The sequence below is a fragment of the Peromyscus eremicus genome, chromosome 1, assembly GCF_949786415.1.
Source record: "Peromyscus eremicus chromosome 1, PerEre_H2_v1, whole genome shotgun sequence".
NCBI lineage: Eukaryota > Metazoa > Chordata > Mammalia > Rodentia > Cricetidae > Peromyscus > Peromyscus eremicus.
Window position 1 is genome coordinate 160640193 of NC_081416.1, and position 17591 is coordinate 160657783.

The window sequence follows — 17591 nt, forward strand, 5'->3', positions numbered from 1 at the left end:
CCTTGGGACCTCTTTTACACTGAGCTACTGCTGTATCATGTAGGTACATGTCCAGCTCAGTAGAACTTTTCCTCCATGTGGATTGTATCATGTTTTGTAGTGCTTGGGAAAGGTCTGCAATAAGACTGTCCTTTTTCATAGGCCAGCAGGCTGCCTTTGTCGTTCACCCTTGTAGTTTCCTTCATGACTGACCACTTGTCAGATAATGTGACATATTCCAAGTGGCAATGACTGAAAGTTGGAAGGTTCATCCAGGCTTCTGGTTGTAAATCTATCAGAAAAAAATTGTTCTCTTGTAGGAGCTTAGAACCAAATGAGTAGAACATGCCGGGGCCTGTGTTATTTGAATTCTGACAGTGGAGAGAAAATGAAAGATTAGTAAGTAGATAGATAGAACTGTGTTCAGTGTGTTTTTTACTTTTTAATATTCGCATATTATTTTTCTTTCAGTGTAATATGACTTATTTCCTCTAACCACATATACCAAACTTAGTTACCACACTCCTTTCAATTATTTTCCAAGTCCTCATTTCTCAGTACATACTACCATTCTCTCCCTCTTTACAAAAGAAAAAGCTTTCAAGAGATAACAAACAAATATGATAAAATATTTTTTAGAACAGCATCTCCAAGAAAAGTAAATGTAAGTTAAATAACTTGAAAGATGGCATCCTGTATGTGTGGGAAAATGGCACTCTCGGAAGAAAGATGCCTGCTAAATGCTAAGTAACAGAGGCAGGGTTAAGCCTCAGGAGATGTTGGCTAAGAAGGTCCTTAGTACCTCCTAAAATATGAAAGTTATTGTGATCCTGTTGTAAGTTATGAGCAAGAAGTAGAAAAGGGCCAAATTGAATGAATTCCAGAATATGAGAATTTCAGACTCGCCTGGAGCTGGAATCCCCTTTCTGATAGCCAGCTGGGTGGCTTTCATAGACCAAGCAGGCTCTTCCATCATTTTGGGGGAGAATGGTCAGGAATTGTGCTATTAGGTTGTTGGATGGCTCTTCCACATATTAAAATGTCAAGAGAGAATTATACACTGGTAAGTGGAAGGCACAGTTGTTAGATATATTTGTAACAACTCTCCAATTTGTTATTTGTACACATGCACAGAAGGGAATTCTTATCTTGTACTGCAATCCACCATAAAATGTTCTGTGACTGAGTAGTTCCTACGTCCCAGAGGTAAGACAACTGCTATTGTTTTGTTGAATGGAATGGTTGGGTCTCTCCATTTCCCTTCTAAACCTTTGCAGTTTTGCAGGAGATTAATGTATTTGCAGATGCAGATGTAACAGTTACAGTCTGCTTCCTTGCTAGCCATCCTTTGGCATTTGTTTCTGTTGCTGCTGGAGAGAGTTGTAATTGTTTCAGCTGCTGAGTCTCAGTGGCTGCTGTTGTGGTGAGATGGCTGGCTGGTACTCAGAAATGGATCATGCACAAAGCAGTCCTTCCAAAGCTCAGGGATTGTCCTACTAGTAGTCCAATCAAATTGAGAGCTAGAACAGTGGGTAGAATAGTGTAGCATGGCTTTTTATTCCAAAATCAAGTGAACATTCCATTGTGATATGTTAGCAGTGATTACTTTGGATGGATGGATACCTTAGAAAGTAATTGAACAGAAATTTGCAGTGATAGACAGTTCTGTGTCTGTGAAGCTTAACTGTACATAGTAGAAGGAGCCATGCAGATTCATGAAAACTTGACTTGTCATTCTAGATGTTACTTGCATTTGACCATCAGGCACATTGGAAAATGGTCTTTCTTTATGCTAGAGAGTAGAAATAGAGGTTAACTAAAAGTAGGGGGCTTCCAAGTATTGCTTCCATAGGAAACACCAATAAGTTGGTGGGTATAATGTGAAGTATTCTACCCTCTCTCTATTTCAGTATGAGGTCACTTTAAACACCATCTCTATGTCTATATCATTTCCCATTTATACAACTTCAAGGAATTGAACATGTTATTGCTTTGCACATCAGTACATATTGCAGCATTTTTCAGGAATATTTTCCAATAAGAGAGCAATGGAGAAGGAATATGTGATGTCTACACACAACAGAACCATTTCAGCTGAAGTGATGAATTCAGTCAAGGTGATTGCAGGAGAGTTCTTGTAACTCATGATAATCATATTATACCATATGTATCCAGTCCCAGACAAATATCTCCTGATGCTGTCTGTGTATATGGATCCTAGATTACACATATCTCCATGGTTCCATTCATGACTTGGGAGGCAATGCTGTCAAGCAGTTGTCAATGTCTAAGATTTTTGGTGACAGTTAAGGAAAGTTACTGGGCTCAGTATACAATATACAGTTTTAAAAGAATATGTTCAATGAAAAGTACAATGAGAACTAATGTTATTGAGAAGGATTCAATACAAGTACAGCACTATATGAATTGCTTTAATATGAAAATGCTTACTGAGCTTTGTTTAATAAGAATTATTCTACAAGACCCTTAGTTTGAAAACATCAAGATTAAAGTAATAATATCAAGGTTAGAGATAGCTATTCAAATGCATTTCTATTGCTCCTAAGATGTAAAGTGAAGCACAGTAGTCTCATGGCAGTGCTTAAATCGGTAATTAAAGCCACACAAAGACAGCATAACACCAGAGGCCTCCTTAAGCCATTGCTTTTCATTATTCTGTTGTACCCAAATTTGTCCCTGTGAGGATCATCGTATACAGGTAGTAGGATCTTTTCATGGTGGGTTTGTTAATATTTTCTACATGGATGACTTTGGAAATACCTCTCTTTAGAATGAACAATTTTGGTCCCACGTAGTAGTTAGATATTGTGAAGACAGATACACCATTTGTGGTGATATTTTATTTGTATGTTAATATATAAAGCATGCCTGGAGATCAAGGGTAAAACGGCCAGCCACTTTTAAGTAAACATAGAAGTGATGCAGTGGTAGCACACGCTCTTAATTCGATCATGTGGCATAGGGTCTCTGTGTGTTCAAGGACACACTAGGGAACAGCCAAGCATGGTGACACACGCATTTAATCCCAGTACCAACCACAGAGACCTGGTGGTCTGTAGAGACAGGCATTGACAAGGAAGTGAGGCAGCTGGGCTAAGAGCCAATGAGAGGGCAAGGCAATAAAGGCATGGGTAAGACAGGAAGTAGCTCACTTTTGGTAGGTGCAGGACTGGAGAGGTAAAGTTGGTGGCTCTCTCTATTTCTCTGATCTCTAAGGCTTTCACCCCTATATTTGGCTCTGTGTTTCTTATTTAATAAGACCATTTAGAAATTCATCTACAATTGGTGCTCACATGGCAAGAATTCATTAAAAAAACCCATTGATGGCCTTATAGGCCAGGGTTTACAGGCCTCCTGGCTTGGCCAGAGCTACATGAGATCTAGCTAAATGCAGCTGGAGCTACTTGCAGCCAGATCTCCTACTCATGTTGCTGGAGCTGCAAGGTTGCAGAGCTGCAAGCAGCTGGACTGCTTGTATGTTTACAGAGCCGCTCGTTCAGGCCAGAGCATGTGGCTGGACTTTTTATTTAGTTTTTAGCTTTTAGGACGTGCTTTCTCTCTCTTTCTCTCTGTCTCTCTGTCTCTATCTCTGTCTCTCTGACTCTCTGTCTCTCTCTGTCTCTCTCTCTCTCTCTCTCTCTGTCTCTGTCTCTCTCTCTCTCTCTGTCTTTCTGATTCCCATTTTGGACTGCCACCATGCTTGGTAGCTGCCTTGAAATTCCTTGGACTTCTACTGTTCTATGCAGACTTGGTAAGTCAATTAAGATATCAGATATCTTAAAGGGAGAAACTAGTTAAAAGAGAACATTTTTTTTCCATATTAAAAAATAGGAAATATTTTTCAATAAAAGGAAATTAGTCTTTGTTTGATAATTCATTAGACAGTCTGAAAACTGTACAGTTAAAAGAGAGGATAATTAATGCTGATAGGATGTAGGAAACATCAGTTATAACTATTATTTGTTTAATTATCCTTATTTTAGTATTAAAAGGATTGGTGAAGTTAAGTGCCAAGACAAAAGCTTGAGGAAAAAAAAGGTTAAAATGAATTATAGAGAAATTCAGACCCAGGCAGAAGACTTTAAAGGTGAAATAATTTCAGGAACGCATTATATGGTTACAGAGAGACAGCCTCTTTTCAAACAATCAAACTTAATTCATCTGGTAGCCTTATAGGAACTACCTGCTCAACGGCATGTACAAGCGAATTGGACTCCAGTGGAAATGTTGGATTTAAGGAGATTTAAAGAAGCTATAGTATCCTATGGAATGCATTCTCCATTTGTAAAGCAAATGTTAAACTCGTGGTCAACTTGTAATAGGATTATTCCTCAGGACTGGAAAGAGTTGGTAACAGATGTTCTAGAATCCAGAGCACAATTACAGTGGTGACAATGGCTTAAGGAGGAGGCTAAGGCAATAGACACCATGTAGAATTAGAGGTGTAGACATTGCCCAGGATCAAAGACAATGTTTATATGATAATCAAACCTTAATTCTATGCCGCATGGCAGCCATGAATGCATGGGACAGAATTGAGGAAGCAGGAAAAAAATTGAAAATTTAAGTAAAGTGGTTCAAAGTCATTATAATTCAGTTCAAAAATGGAATTGTATGATATTCTTTGATATTAACAGATTCTTCAGAACCTCTCAACATAGTTACAAACTCTCAGTATGCTGAAAGAGTGGTATTATATATTGAGACTGCAGAATTTATCCCTGATGAGTCAGAATTAACTTCACTATTTATTCAGTTACAAGATATAATCAGGAATAGGAGCATCCCTTATATATAACTCACATCTGATCCCATATGGGTCTGCCAGGCCCTCTAGCACAAGGTAATGACAAGATTGATAAATTATTGATAGGAAATGTGATGGAGGCTTCAGAATTTCATAAAAAACATCATGTCAGTAGTAAAGATTTAAAAAAGAATTTTTCTATAACGTGGCAACAAGCTAAGGATATTGTAAGGAAATGTCCTAATTTTTCCTTTTATAACCAGACTCTGCTACCAGCTAGATGTAACTCAAAGGGTACTCAGAGGAATGAAATCTGGCAGATGGATGTGTTTCACTTTGCAGAATTTGGAAAACTAAAATATGTACACTATACCATTGATACTTATTCAGGATTTCAGTGCAGAAATGCTTTTGGTTCTGAAAATGCTGAACCTGTAATCATGCATTTGCTAGAAGTTATGGCCATCATGGGTATACCTGCACAAATTAAAACTGACCATGTTCCAGCATATGTCTCTCGTAAAACGAAAATTTTTGCTTATTACAATATAAGCATATTACAGTTATACCACATAATCCTACAGGCCAAGCAATTTTAGAAAGATCAAATAGAACTCTAAAGGATATGCTAAATAAACAGAAAGGGGTAACAACCCCCCCCCAGAAATAGATTACATAATGCTCTATTAACTTTGAATTTTCTCAGAGCTAATGAGAAAGGGACAATAGCTGCAGAGAGACATTGGATAATAGATAAAACTGCAGAATTAAATCGGCCTATATACTTTAAGGATGTGCTGACCTCAGAATGGAAACCAGGATATGTGTTATGTTGGGAACGAGGTTTTGCTTTTGTTTCTATAGGAAAAGATAAGCTGTGGATACCATCAAAATTGATATAGGTTCAATTTGAACAACAGAGACCCCTTAATTAGAAGAGGTGATAGTTCATCAACCAGCATGACCATCCAATTTAAACTAACTTATACCACTAACAAATGCCTTTTTATTTAATCAGATATAACTTGCCAAAAGGGAACCTCTCCAAAGTTAGGTTTGGGGAAGCGTTTTTTGTTTTTGTCTTTCAGGAGAATGAAGGCCAAGGAATCTGAAGAACACTGGACAAATGAGACATTTGAAGAAAAAGGACAAATCATCTAGAAAAATGTCCCAAGAAAAAGAGTAATTTGGCCTGTTGGTGTATCACATGTAAAATTTCTTAAGTCTTCCTAAATATTTGTTTCTGCTCTTCTCTACAGACCACTAACACAAATGGTCTTTTTGTAGTCCTAGTTCAATTAACAATTAAAGCTGGCTTTGAAGTTGGAGAATGGCTCTTTCCTTCTCTAAACCCACGTATGTTGTTAAAAGGAAAATGGAAAATCTCTGTGTCATGTCAGATGAAAGAGCCATCTTCTGATATAGGACAGAAGAAAACCAAAAAATTAAGGAACTGGTTTTTTTGCCACTAATCTCAATTCTTTGGTTCTATTTTGAGTCTTTAAACTTTTCTTAAGTTATGAATTTTATATCAAAATTTACAAGATTTATATATGTATATAACTTTGTCATGATATTATTGGTCATATAGAGTACTACCTAATTCTAGAAAAAGGCTTAATTTAGCTGCCTATACATGTTTTTGTGTCGGAGTCTCTATCAGTTTTCTGCAGGGAATCATGACCAGGCCTAACCTTGAATTTGAAGTCTCCAGAAAGATGATGGAGTCCCATAACAATGATTCCATATGGACGATAATAATACCACTAAGCTGACAAACATCACCCAAAGATCATCTTTGGACTACAAACTGCTCAGAACAATTTTGAGATGGCTAGCTGAGATGATCCTGTTTCACAGACTACTTGAACAAGGACTTGAGATAAGCCCTGCACTTTGGCATTATACCAAGACTGGACAACAAATGATATAGCTACCTCTCCTGGAACTTGACATTTAACCCAAAAATTTTCTTTTCAGAATCTTCTAAAGATGCTATCACCAACAAACTGCAGAAAGCAACTTTTCAGAGCACTATGTCCACATTCCCAAGAGGTGGGGCGGGTGGTTTTTGGTTTTTCAATGGGTTTTGGGTTTGGGGTAGTTGTCATTGTTTAGGAGGCTTGGTTACAAGTTGTTGTAGTTAATGGTCAGGAAAAGGGCTAAACAAAGGAGATTAGATTTAAGATTCTTGTTTGGAAAAAAAGATGATATAGATAAGACGTAGATTATTGAATCTACTCTGAAAAAAAGATATAGAAATGATAGAATAAAAGGTACATTATTGAATCTACTCTGAAAAAAACGAGAGGCTATAGATATGATACAGTTAAAAAAGTAGATTATTGAATCTATTTTTAAAAGAAAACTACTAGTTTTAAATACTTTACATTGGATTGAATTTTTATATATTGTACACAAATTATATATATTGAGATTGATATTGTTAGAAAATGCTGTATGTATATTGCTAATCTTGTTCAGGATATTGTACCTATACAGTTCATTTAACAATTTGCTAATTCTTGAAAGTTATTATTATCAACACTTAGGATATAGAGAAATGAGAATTAGTAGTTAGTCATTACAATTGAACTTGTCATCATATTAGGTGTTTTCAAGGTTAAGCAGAGATATATTTTAGATAGACAGGTCATCTTCAAATCCTTCAGAGATCTACAGAATATGGCATTTAAATGTTTTAATAACTTACAATTTTTTTATGATTATGAGACTTGTTGGCTTCTGGCAGCACCAATCTACTTCAGAGAAGATATGGGCATTGAAGAAACTGCATATGGAGTTAACTTTCATTATGGCAAAAGTTAGCCACTGGGCAACAAAGTGCCCTCATATCAACTGCTGAGAGTATGCTATCCAAAATGGACCAAGAGGACACAAAGCAAAGGACTACCAATCCTTGCCTAAACAAGTGTGGTTGTGGCTTTAGCAACAGGCATCCTCTGATGCCAAGACTATATGGCACCATCGCTAAAGTGGCCTTTGCAATCTGGAAAAGGTACAGGGCCCCTTTCTAAGAAGGCAGCTCAACAGGCAATGGACCGATGTCTTCTGGTATGCAGTGGAACAGTAGCTGAAACAGTTATTCTTGAAAGAGTAACTAGGCTGATAGAGTCTAACCTCTTAATGGTAGACTGGCATTTGATAAAGAAGATGAAGCCACCCACAAGCCGAGAAGAATGGGATGCAGAGAAGAACAGGATGCCGAAATGAAGCCATCCACAAGCTGAGAAGAATAAGCAGATGAATTCCAGAAACACCAGCAATTTCCAGGATTTAAAATCCTGAATCATAACAGGACACTGGTAGAATTCAGTTTTATCTGGTACATGGAATACTCATGCCGAATGTGAGGTTGAGCTGTAGGCCTTGTGTATATCCTACATCACAAATGAGTCTGTCAGATATGCTAAGCCTGTAGGCTGAAGATGATGCCCCAACATTGCAGAAAACCTCAGGTGACTGTCCAGACAGCTGGCTGTTTCTGTCAACTCACAATTTTCCAGAAGTTGCTTGTTTGCAATTCCTGTTTTACTCGGTAATATTATTTCCTTCTTGGTCTCTGAGGGAGTTGAAGATTTGATAGTCATAGTTACATTTTTCCTTGTTAAGAAATTTCAAAAAAAAAAAAAAGAAACTCACTAAGAGGTGAAAAGTATATAAGTTCTAAGGAATATTACAGGACAATTTTCTGTAGGTAATACAAGTTCAGGTAGAAAGTGAATTAGGTACATTTTGAAATCACAAAAAATAGAGTAGATAATGAAATATTTTCTCTAAATTTGTCAAATTGCTGATGTATTTATTGCTTGTATATATTGTATATAGTTGTACTTATTGTATATAGTTTTTCTTATATTATTTATAAATTTTATTCTTAATAAATAAAGCACTTTTAAGTAAACACAGCAATCAGGCAGTGGTAGCACATACCTTAATCCCGTCAAAAGGCAGACAGGGTCACTATGTGTTCAAGGATGCACTAGGGAACAGCCTAGTGTGGAGCCTTTAAACCCAGCACCAACCATAGAGACCTGGAGGTCTGTACAGATAGGCATTGACAAGGAAGTGAGGTAGCAGGGCTAAGAGCCAATGAGAAGACAGAACAGCAAGGCAATAAAGGTGAGGGTAAGAGAGAAAGTACCTCACTTTTGAAAGCTGCAGGGCTGGAGAGGTAAGGTTGGTGGCTATCACTATTTCCCTGATCTCTAACGCTTTCACCCCTATATTTGGCTTTGTGTTTTTTATTTATTTAAGACTGTTTAAAAATTCATTTACAACCATGAAACTCTATGAAAAGGGTGAATACAATTCCTCAGTAAAATTCAGATGCCCCACTTCCTAGAAGTAGAAAAGCAATCATAACTTTACCACAAAAGCAGAAAATACCCAGGATAGCATGAGCACACCTCATTAGAGGTCAGTGCTTCACAGGTATTGTAGCAAGTACAGCCTACAACTGAAACAAGGCACATTGTCAGGAAAAGATTAATCCGAGTTAAGTTGCAGTTGTAAACACATGTGGTTTAGTCTCTTTGGATTTTAGGTATGTACCAAAAATGCACCCTGGAGTACACATGGCCTCTTCATCAAGACATGCATGGAAATGTTATTCACATGTACAGAAAGAATCTGGATTCCACCTGGCTTCTTGGAGCATTCCTTTAGTCTCAGCACTCTTGAGGCAGCAGAGGAGGAGGAGGCAGAAGTGGAGACAGAAGGGGAGGCAGAGGCTGAGATGGAGGTGGAGGCAGAGGGGGAGGCAGGCAGATCTTCATGAGTTCAATGTTGCGTGTTCGATGTAGTCAGTTCTAGGACATGCTGGGCTATGGAGAGGGTCCCTGTCTCAAGAATCTAAAAGTGAGTTAACAAATAAATTATTTTGTTTAGTATATGTAACCCTGGAAAAAGATAATGACAAATGTCTCAGAGGCCAAAGTGTAACAAACTCTGATACTATTAGAGCACAGAGTAGCACAAAGAGTTGAAGGTTCAAGAGATGCCAGTTTTCTTCTCTCCCTTCTTCCACAGTGAGTGACAGACCTTCACAGACACCAGCATGTGCAAGCCGAGGTGTGTTTGAGGCTTTTTAAAGCTATGATGGCTAAGATCAAGTGGATTCCACTTCCTATTGTTGTGGAGGACAGTGGGCTTCTCTTCTGCCATGACTCTGACTTGATGGCTTCAGCTCCTTCAGCTTTCGTGGAGTTGATTTCTCTAGCTCTTTTTGGTCTCAACTTGCCCATGAACCCTAGGTCTACTGAGCCTACAGAGTGTGACCTTCTGAGCTTTCCCTCCATTTGCTTGTCTGTGTTGTCAATATCTCCTTCTGGCCACAGCACTAGCCACAGCTTCTCTCCTTCCACAAGGTCCTGATACTGGATTCTGGCTAGAGATTCTCCATGAAGCAGATTAGAGCATCTCTCTTCCTTCATCCTCAACAGGTTTAAGGGTGTGCTGATGACACCTTATCTTTACTGGGCCTGATTGCTCCTAAAGACTATGGAGTCTTTGCATTAGGTGGCTGTGGGACCCTGGAATTGGTTTAGTTCAGAGAGGGAGTTAAGCAGTTGGGAATGTGAACTTCTGCCATCAGCGTAGTCATGTCTGCAAGTCTATGCTGGAGGCCAACACACTGTGCATGTCCCAGGCTCATCCTGACCATGACTGCTGCTTTCCCTGGTGGCATTGTCAGAAGCAAGCTTCTGCCCTAGGCTCCCAGCATCAGTGAAGTGCAAGGGATGCTGGATGTCGGGGTGTGCTAAAGGGAGGAGAGATGGGTCTTGGTTTTCTTTCATGCACTCATAGGCATCCAGAGGCATTGACAGATTTGCTGCCATCTCATGCAGGTTGTCATTCTCTGTTCCAGGCATGGAGCTTGTGGCAATACCAGGAATTCTGAAGGTTGGGGACTGTTAATGACTTGTCCCCATCAATAGTTGGTGTCCTTATCTGGGAATGCAGTCCCAGTCATGGAGCTTGTGACAATACAAGGAATTCTGAAGGTTGTAGTTGGGGTAGGTAATGTCTTGTCTCCATCAACAGGTGGTGTTCTCATCTGGTAATCCAGGGTGTAGGAGTAGCAGAGGTCTGTTCTGCAGCTAAGGGAGTCTCTGGCTTGATGTGTGGTTCCCAGGGAAGTCTCCCTTTGCACCACTGAAAAAGAGTCAAGGAAGAAGTCAGTCTCTGGTAAGTGGGATGTCCCCTCCTTTCAGTGCACATCTGTACTTAGGCCCCTACAATAGCTGGATGACATTCTTAGGATCTCTGCCACAGCTGCAGATATTCAGAAACATCAGTCAAAGTTGAATTCCAGTTGTAAACACATTCAGTTAAGTCTCTTGGGATTTTGGGTAGGTACCAAAAATGCACCTTGGCTTACACATGTCCTCTTCATCCAATCATGCTTGGAAATCTGGATATTCATACAGACAGAAAGAAACTTGATTCCATTTAGTTTGTGCGAGCATTCTGTTAGTCTCAGCACTCTTCAGGCAGGGCCAGGGCCAGGTTCAGGGCAATTGCAAAGGCAGAGATAGTGGCAGAGGTAGAGGCAGGCTGATGTTAGTCATTTCAAAGCTAGTCTGATCAACATACTTATGAGCATGCAAGGTTTTGGAGAGAAAACCTGTCTCAAGATACTAAAAGCAAATTAATAAACAAATGAGTTATATTTCCTATGTGTCACACTGTAAAATGAAATGTCAAATGGCTCAGAGGCTATAGTGTGAGTAACCCCAATAGTATTACAGTACAATGTATGTCAAAGTGTTGAATGTTCAGAGACAGGCCAGGATGGGGCAACACACCAGCTACTTAAGAATTCCTGGTTGTAGTTAACAGATGGTTTGTCAGGGAAGTAAAGCATTTGTTACTAGAAAAAGAAACAGATATTTGGGAGGGGGTCCTAGAGAACAGGAGGACATCTTTGCTATTGCTACCTCAGTAAGTGTATTAATATCTAGAATATGTAGAATTAGATAAAATACATAAATCATAAGAAATCAGGCAACCCAGGTAGTAAAGGACAAAGAAAAAGACATTCTACTCTGATATAATAAAAAGATAATAAGCACATACAGATGTTCTGATTGAAGAGGAATCAGGGAAATACAGTGATGGGTGACACACAAAAACACACACACAAAATAAATTAAAGTATTAAAAGGATGATTTCAAAGATGTATACAATTTCAGACATACATTGTTATGAATGAATCCCTTCTCAGGAAGATGTTCAACCTTGTATATTTTCTCTTTAAGGTGGGTGCTTGATAGTGTATACATGGAATCCTATATTTCATTTAATGAAATTTTAGGAGGATATCTGTCCCAGACCAGTAATGAATAAAGGACTAGTGTTAGTGGTACAAAATGGGAGGAAGTGTTGGAAGAACAGGAGTGTGTTCACTATACAGTATACACTATAGGAAACATACCAAGTTCAAAAACCAGTATAATGAAAATAAAAGTCAAGGAGAGCCGCGCAGTGGTGGCGCACGCCTTTAATCCCAGCACTCGGGAGGCAGAGCCAGGCGGATCTCTGTGAGTTCGAGGCCGGCCTGGGCTACCAAGTGAGTTCCAGGAAAGGCGCCAAGCTACACAGAGAAACCCTGTCTCAAAAAAACCAAAAAAAAAAAAAAAAAGTCAAGGAGAATAATTTTATAACCACAACAGGTTTTGACTAATTACTTTTACCTTAAATAACACTACCAGTGATTTCTAGCATATGATGAATTTATGTAACACATATTTCTACTTTGGAAACATTAAAAAACAATAACAAAGGTGTGAAGAAACCATCAAAGCCTTCTATATATACTTACTAATGGATGATATAACTGACTTAATTTCTTCAATCACTTTTAGTGTCTTCAAATATTTACAAGTATAGAAACTGTTTGACCATTTATATATAAATCCCTGGATCTACCAATTAATTTCCCTAACTCCATATGTACCTACTTATCTACACACTCACCAAGATTTTAATCCAATGTATACATGTATATCTATGTCTATATCTTACCTTGTCTGTGTTGAATAGCACTGTGTTCCAAAAACTAGGGTAGGACTTACATGACATAGTCATAATATCTAGAAATTTCCATATCCTTCTGCCTCTGAAGGAGGAGATGTGGTTTTCCCAGAGAGGTGTACTTGGCAGCATTCTCTCTCTCCTGTTGAGCCTGCCTCTTCATGGCCTCCCTCTCTGGTCTCTGCTCTTCTGTGATGGGCTGTGAGATGACTGGCCCTGGAATGTGGACTTTCCTCCATGGAATAGGTTGGTGGCTGAAGTCTTGTAGTAGATATTGGATTTGAGGTTTGGGGGTTGATGGGGCCTTGTTCTTGTTAGAAGAGTCAAGCTCCCTCTGCAGTGAAGTGTGAGATGATGCCCTGTAGGATAATGGCCTACAGACAGCTGGCTGAGGCCCAGGGCAAGACTGGATGGGGTTGGATATGTTAGCTCGTGTGGCACTGGTAGCAATAGGCAGAGCTGGCTTGTCAGAGGCCATCAAAGAAGTGCAGGCAGGAGCTGGTTTAGATGGCTTGAGTGTGGTAGGCTGAGCTGAGTGGGAATGAGGCCTCACAGGGTATACTGCAGGGGGCCTGCGTGAAGCCAGGGAGAGAGTATAGATGTAACCAACCGTCTTATTAAATAAGAAACACAGAGCCGATTCAGAGAAGAAAGCCAAGAGGTCAGAACTAAGAGCCTTACCCTTCCTGCTTCAGCCAAGAGAGCTCTCCGAAAAGGGGGCCTACTTACTGTGTGTATGTCTTTAAATAGTCTTTCTGTTCTGCCTTCTCATTGGTTGTAAACCCAAACAAGTGACGGCCTCATCACTGCCTGTGTGTACAGCCCTCCAGGTCCTCTATGGTATTGAGATTAAAAGCTTGTGTCTTCAATGTTGGCTGTATCCTTGAACACACAGAGATCTACCTAGCTCTGTCTAACAAGTGCTGGGATTAAAGGCTTGCGCCACCACCACCATGCTCTTGCTATGGCACTAATAGCTCTGACCTCTGGGCAACTTTATTTATTAATATACAATTAAAATCACATTTCAGTACAAATAAAATACCACTATAAGAGAGGCTTTCTAGAAACCAGTCTGGCTTGTGGCTTCTCCAGGGCTGGAAAAGGCAGAGGTACTAACTTGACCTTCCCAGGTGGGGGCAGCTTATACTGGGATGGAGATGGACACTCCCTGTGGACATTGCTCTCTCTAGTCTCTGAGCGTTGCTGGGGGTTTTACCGGGGCCTCAGCCATCACATGGTACATCCAGAAGGGATGAGGTGGCTGGGCCTGTCCTGGGATCTTTGTTGCTGCTGAAGTTTAGCAGAGTCCGGGAGGAGGAGATGCCAGTTTTGTTATTACACTTCTTCCCCCATGGGTGAAGGACCTGAGTGGATGCCAGCATGTACTTTCCGAGGTGAGTTTGAGGCTTTTTAAAGGCGTCATTGCTCAGCTCAGATGGATTCCTCTTCCTGTTGGTCTTGGGGATGGTGGGGTTCTCTTGTGTCTTGACTCTCTGACTTGATGGCTCCAGCTGCTGTATTTTGCTGAAGTTGTTTTCTCTGGTCCTCTTGGTCCTGTCTTGCCCCTGCACCCTAGCTACCCTGGGCCTGCTGGGTGCAGATTTCTGAGCTTTGACCTCCAAGTGTTTGTTGTCCATGTTGTCAATATCTCCTTCACTGGCCCCAGCATTGGTTCTAGCCTCTGCTCCCTCCACCAGGTCCTGGTGCTGGATTTGGTCCTGAAGAGGTACATGAAGCAGATGAGATACTTTCTGGTCTTTCTTGTTCACCTTTTATAAGTCCAGTGATGCTGGAACTTTCCTGGGCCTGATCCTTCCTGATGACTGTGGAGTCTTTGGAATGGATTGCTGTGGGATTTTCCTGGTGGTCTAGGTCAGTGAGGGAGTTTAAGATTTGGGGAAGGTGAATATCTGACAGCACTGTAGTCATGTCTTCCACGTCATGCTTGAGACCATGACACTCTACAAAGACCCAGGCTCTCCTAGACCAAGGCTGTTGCTTCCCAAGATGGCATTATCAGAATCTGGCTTCTACGTTAATCTCCCAGCATCAGTGTAGTTCAGGGGCTGCTGCATGTCAGAGTGTGCTAGAGGGAGAAGTGATGAGCCTTGGTTTTCTGTACTGCCCTCATAGGCATTCAGAGGCTTTGATTGCTCAGCAATCATTTCTTCTACATTGTTATTCTCTGTTTGTTCCAGGCTTGGAGCTGGAGGCAAGGCCAGGAATTCTGAAGGACTGTGAATAAGGGCAGTTAATGACCTGTCCCCATCAACAGGTAGTATCTTCATCTGAGTATCCTGGGTTCAGGCATTTCAGAAGTCAGGACTCTGCAGCAGACAGAGTGTCTGGCTGAAAGCTATCTATCCAAGGGCCCTCTCCCTTTCCACCACTGGAAAAGAGTCAAGGAAGGAGTCAGTGCCTGGTAAGTGAGATGAGATGATCCCCTCCTTTCAGTGGACCTCAGCACTCAGGCCTCTGTAGCAGTGGGCCAGGCATTCCTATGAACTCTGCTTGAGTGGCAAGTGTAGCATCTCTGTTTACAGACACTTAGTAACTACTCAGTTGTTTCTGGTGACCATGCAATGTCTTGTTTTCTCAGATGTTTGTATGTTCCATATCATTTATTGGTGTGAGCATGCATAGTGGTCATGGGGAGGTTACAGAATTCTCTTGGTGTGTGGTCCTTCCTTGCCCTCCTTTTGACTTTGAAACAGTTCCTCTCAGTTATTTGGAAGTGTGCCATTAGGCAGTTTGTCTGGTCTATAATTTCCAAAACTTACACAACCTGTTGACTTCTTTCAAGTAGTGGCATTACTCATGTGCAACAAGATGTTTGGATTTTTTGGGTTTTCAGTGTGCAAACCCAGTCCTTCACTCCTGAAATGCAAGCCGTTTAAGAACCCCAGCTATCCTCGAGCTCCCATTTCACAGATGTGTTATAAGTGATATGAAAATTACTTGAAGAAAGTGAAATAGTGTGGCTTGAGTGTGACTTTGTTATAGAGAACATGGGTACATGATCATGGACTTGTGTCAATACTGAAGAATCACAGAGAAAAAGAAAGAGAATAAGAGAAGATACAGCAAGAGAGTGAGTAAGTTTGAGAGAGAGAGAGAGAGAGAGAGAGAGAGAGAGAGAGAGAGAGAGAGAGAGAGAGATTTGCAGTTGTGTTGCTCAGGTATCCGATTTCAACTCAGGAAAAATCAAGTGCTAACCAAATATAAAATTCATGATGTCTTCTAGAACCTTGAGCACTATCGTAGAAAGGAGGTGATTATAGTGTGATGGAGCATGGCAATGATTGGCTTAGGCAGTGATATGTGTGTCTGTGTTGTGGTAGCTGATCATGTTTTAATGAAGGATGGATGTCAGTCCCTATCATGCATGTTTCTTACTTTTGAGATGGACATTGGGGATGGTGAGCCAGAGCCAAGGCTGAGCTCTCAGGACTCCCATCCTTTCTCCCTGAGGACATCCACTGCTGTAAGGTCGAGCTGTGTCTGCTTTGAGTGCGGATCTCAGTCCTCCCTCCTGGCTTTACTCACCTTGAAGACTGGTGTCTGGCATGTCTTGAGCAGGTGTGGGATAGTAGATGGCAGAGGTGGAGAAAGGTGTTTGGACATTCGTTGGCTGAATTTCCTTTGACATCATCACCATCTCTGGTTGCCTGACCCCCAGAGTAGGACACAGAGCCACAGGCCTGCAGGCACTGCCTGAGTTCTTCAGCCATCAGAGTACCCAGGCTGTTGATGTCATTGTAATAGACCTGGCTGCCCTCCCGGTAGGAAGGTGCCAGGCTGTATCCTTGATTTGGCACCTGTGGTGGTGTGGCCTGAACAAGGCTGACAGACAGTGTTGGTCCTTTCCTAAAAGGACTAAGGCAATGGGATCTAAAATATTTTCACCCTAGGCTGTCATAGACAAGGAGAAGAATGTGGTATTCTGGTCAATGACAGTTACAGTGAAGTCCTGGAGTGCAGCTCCCCTCCTGTCAGTATTCCCGTGGGATCCCACTGGAGAACGCCTGGATAGGAAGGTGGTGAGGCAGAGCTCTGGCCCTGGTCAGTCAGTGCAGTCAACATGGTTGTGCCAGCTGGTAAGCAGGGGTATGCACTGTCCATGAGTTGCTGGGAACAAGTGCTGGAGTCTGATGGCAGGAGCCATGCTGAACTCACAGCTGGGGTGGAGACCCTGAAGAAGTTGCACACACTTCCTGCTAAGGGCGCGGCATTCCTCAGCACAGGCACAGAGGGCTGCAGAGCACATTCTTTCCCAAAGAAAGGTACACTTTGGAAATTTTCCATAGGAAGTAAGAGGAAAGTGGGAAGAATGGTGAGATGAAATCTTTGTGGCTTATGTGACAAGCTTTGTTATCTGCAGTTTGTCCTGTCTGGGAGAGTCTGAGATCTATTTTCCCTCACATATGCCAAACAAATGGTTCAGAATGATTCTTGGTAATGGATAGGATGACACTCATTTGATGAGCTGCCTGTTCTTCCTGTGTGGGCATGTACTTCCTAGTTGATCCACGTTGATCCTTGCTCTACCTAGACAACACCCTTCTTTGCCCTGTTTTGTGTTGTTCTGATACTGCTGTGGTACTGTCACACTTGTGTCCCAGAACAGAAGTGTTTAAAGCAGCAGAACCTTAGACAACTTCTCATGCCTGTGCCTTTGTCCTGTTCTGTGCAAGTCTTTCTCTATGTAGAGAGAGAGATTCTCTACCTAGATCAGTCTGGCCTTGAAATCACACAGACTGGCCTGCCTCTGCACCAGAGTGC

General features: G+C 41.0%; 3 pseudogenes; 1 reads left to right on the forward strand and 2 right to left on the reverse strand.

The window, feature by feature from the left end:
• LOC131922600 (serum amyloid A-5 protein-like) overlaps positions 1 to 17591 on the forward strand; it is a 174502-nt pseudogene that overhangs the window by 18277 nt on the left and 138634 nt on the right.
• LOC131924955 (uncharacterized protein C2orf78 homolog) lies at positions 13447 to 16220 on the reverse strand (annotated as a pseudogene).
• LOC131925043 (uncharacterized protein C2orf78 homolog) lies at positions 13447 to 17114 on the reverse strand (annotated as a pseudogene).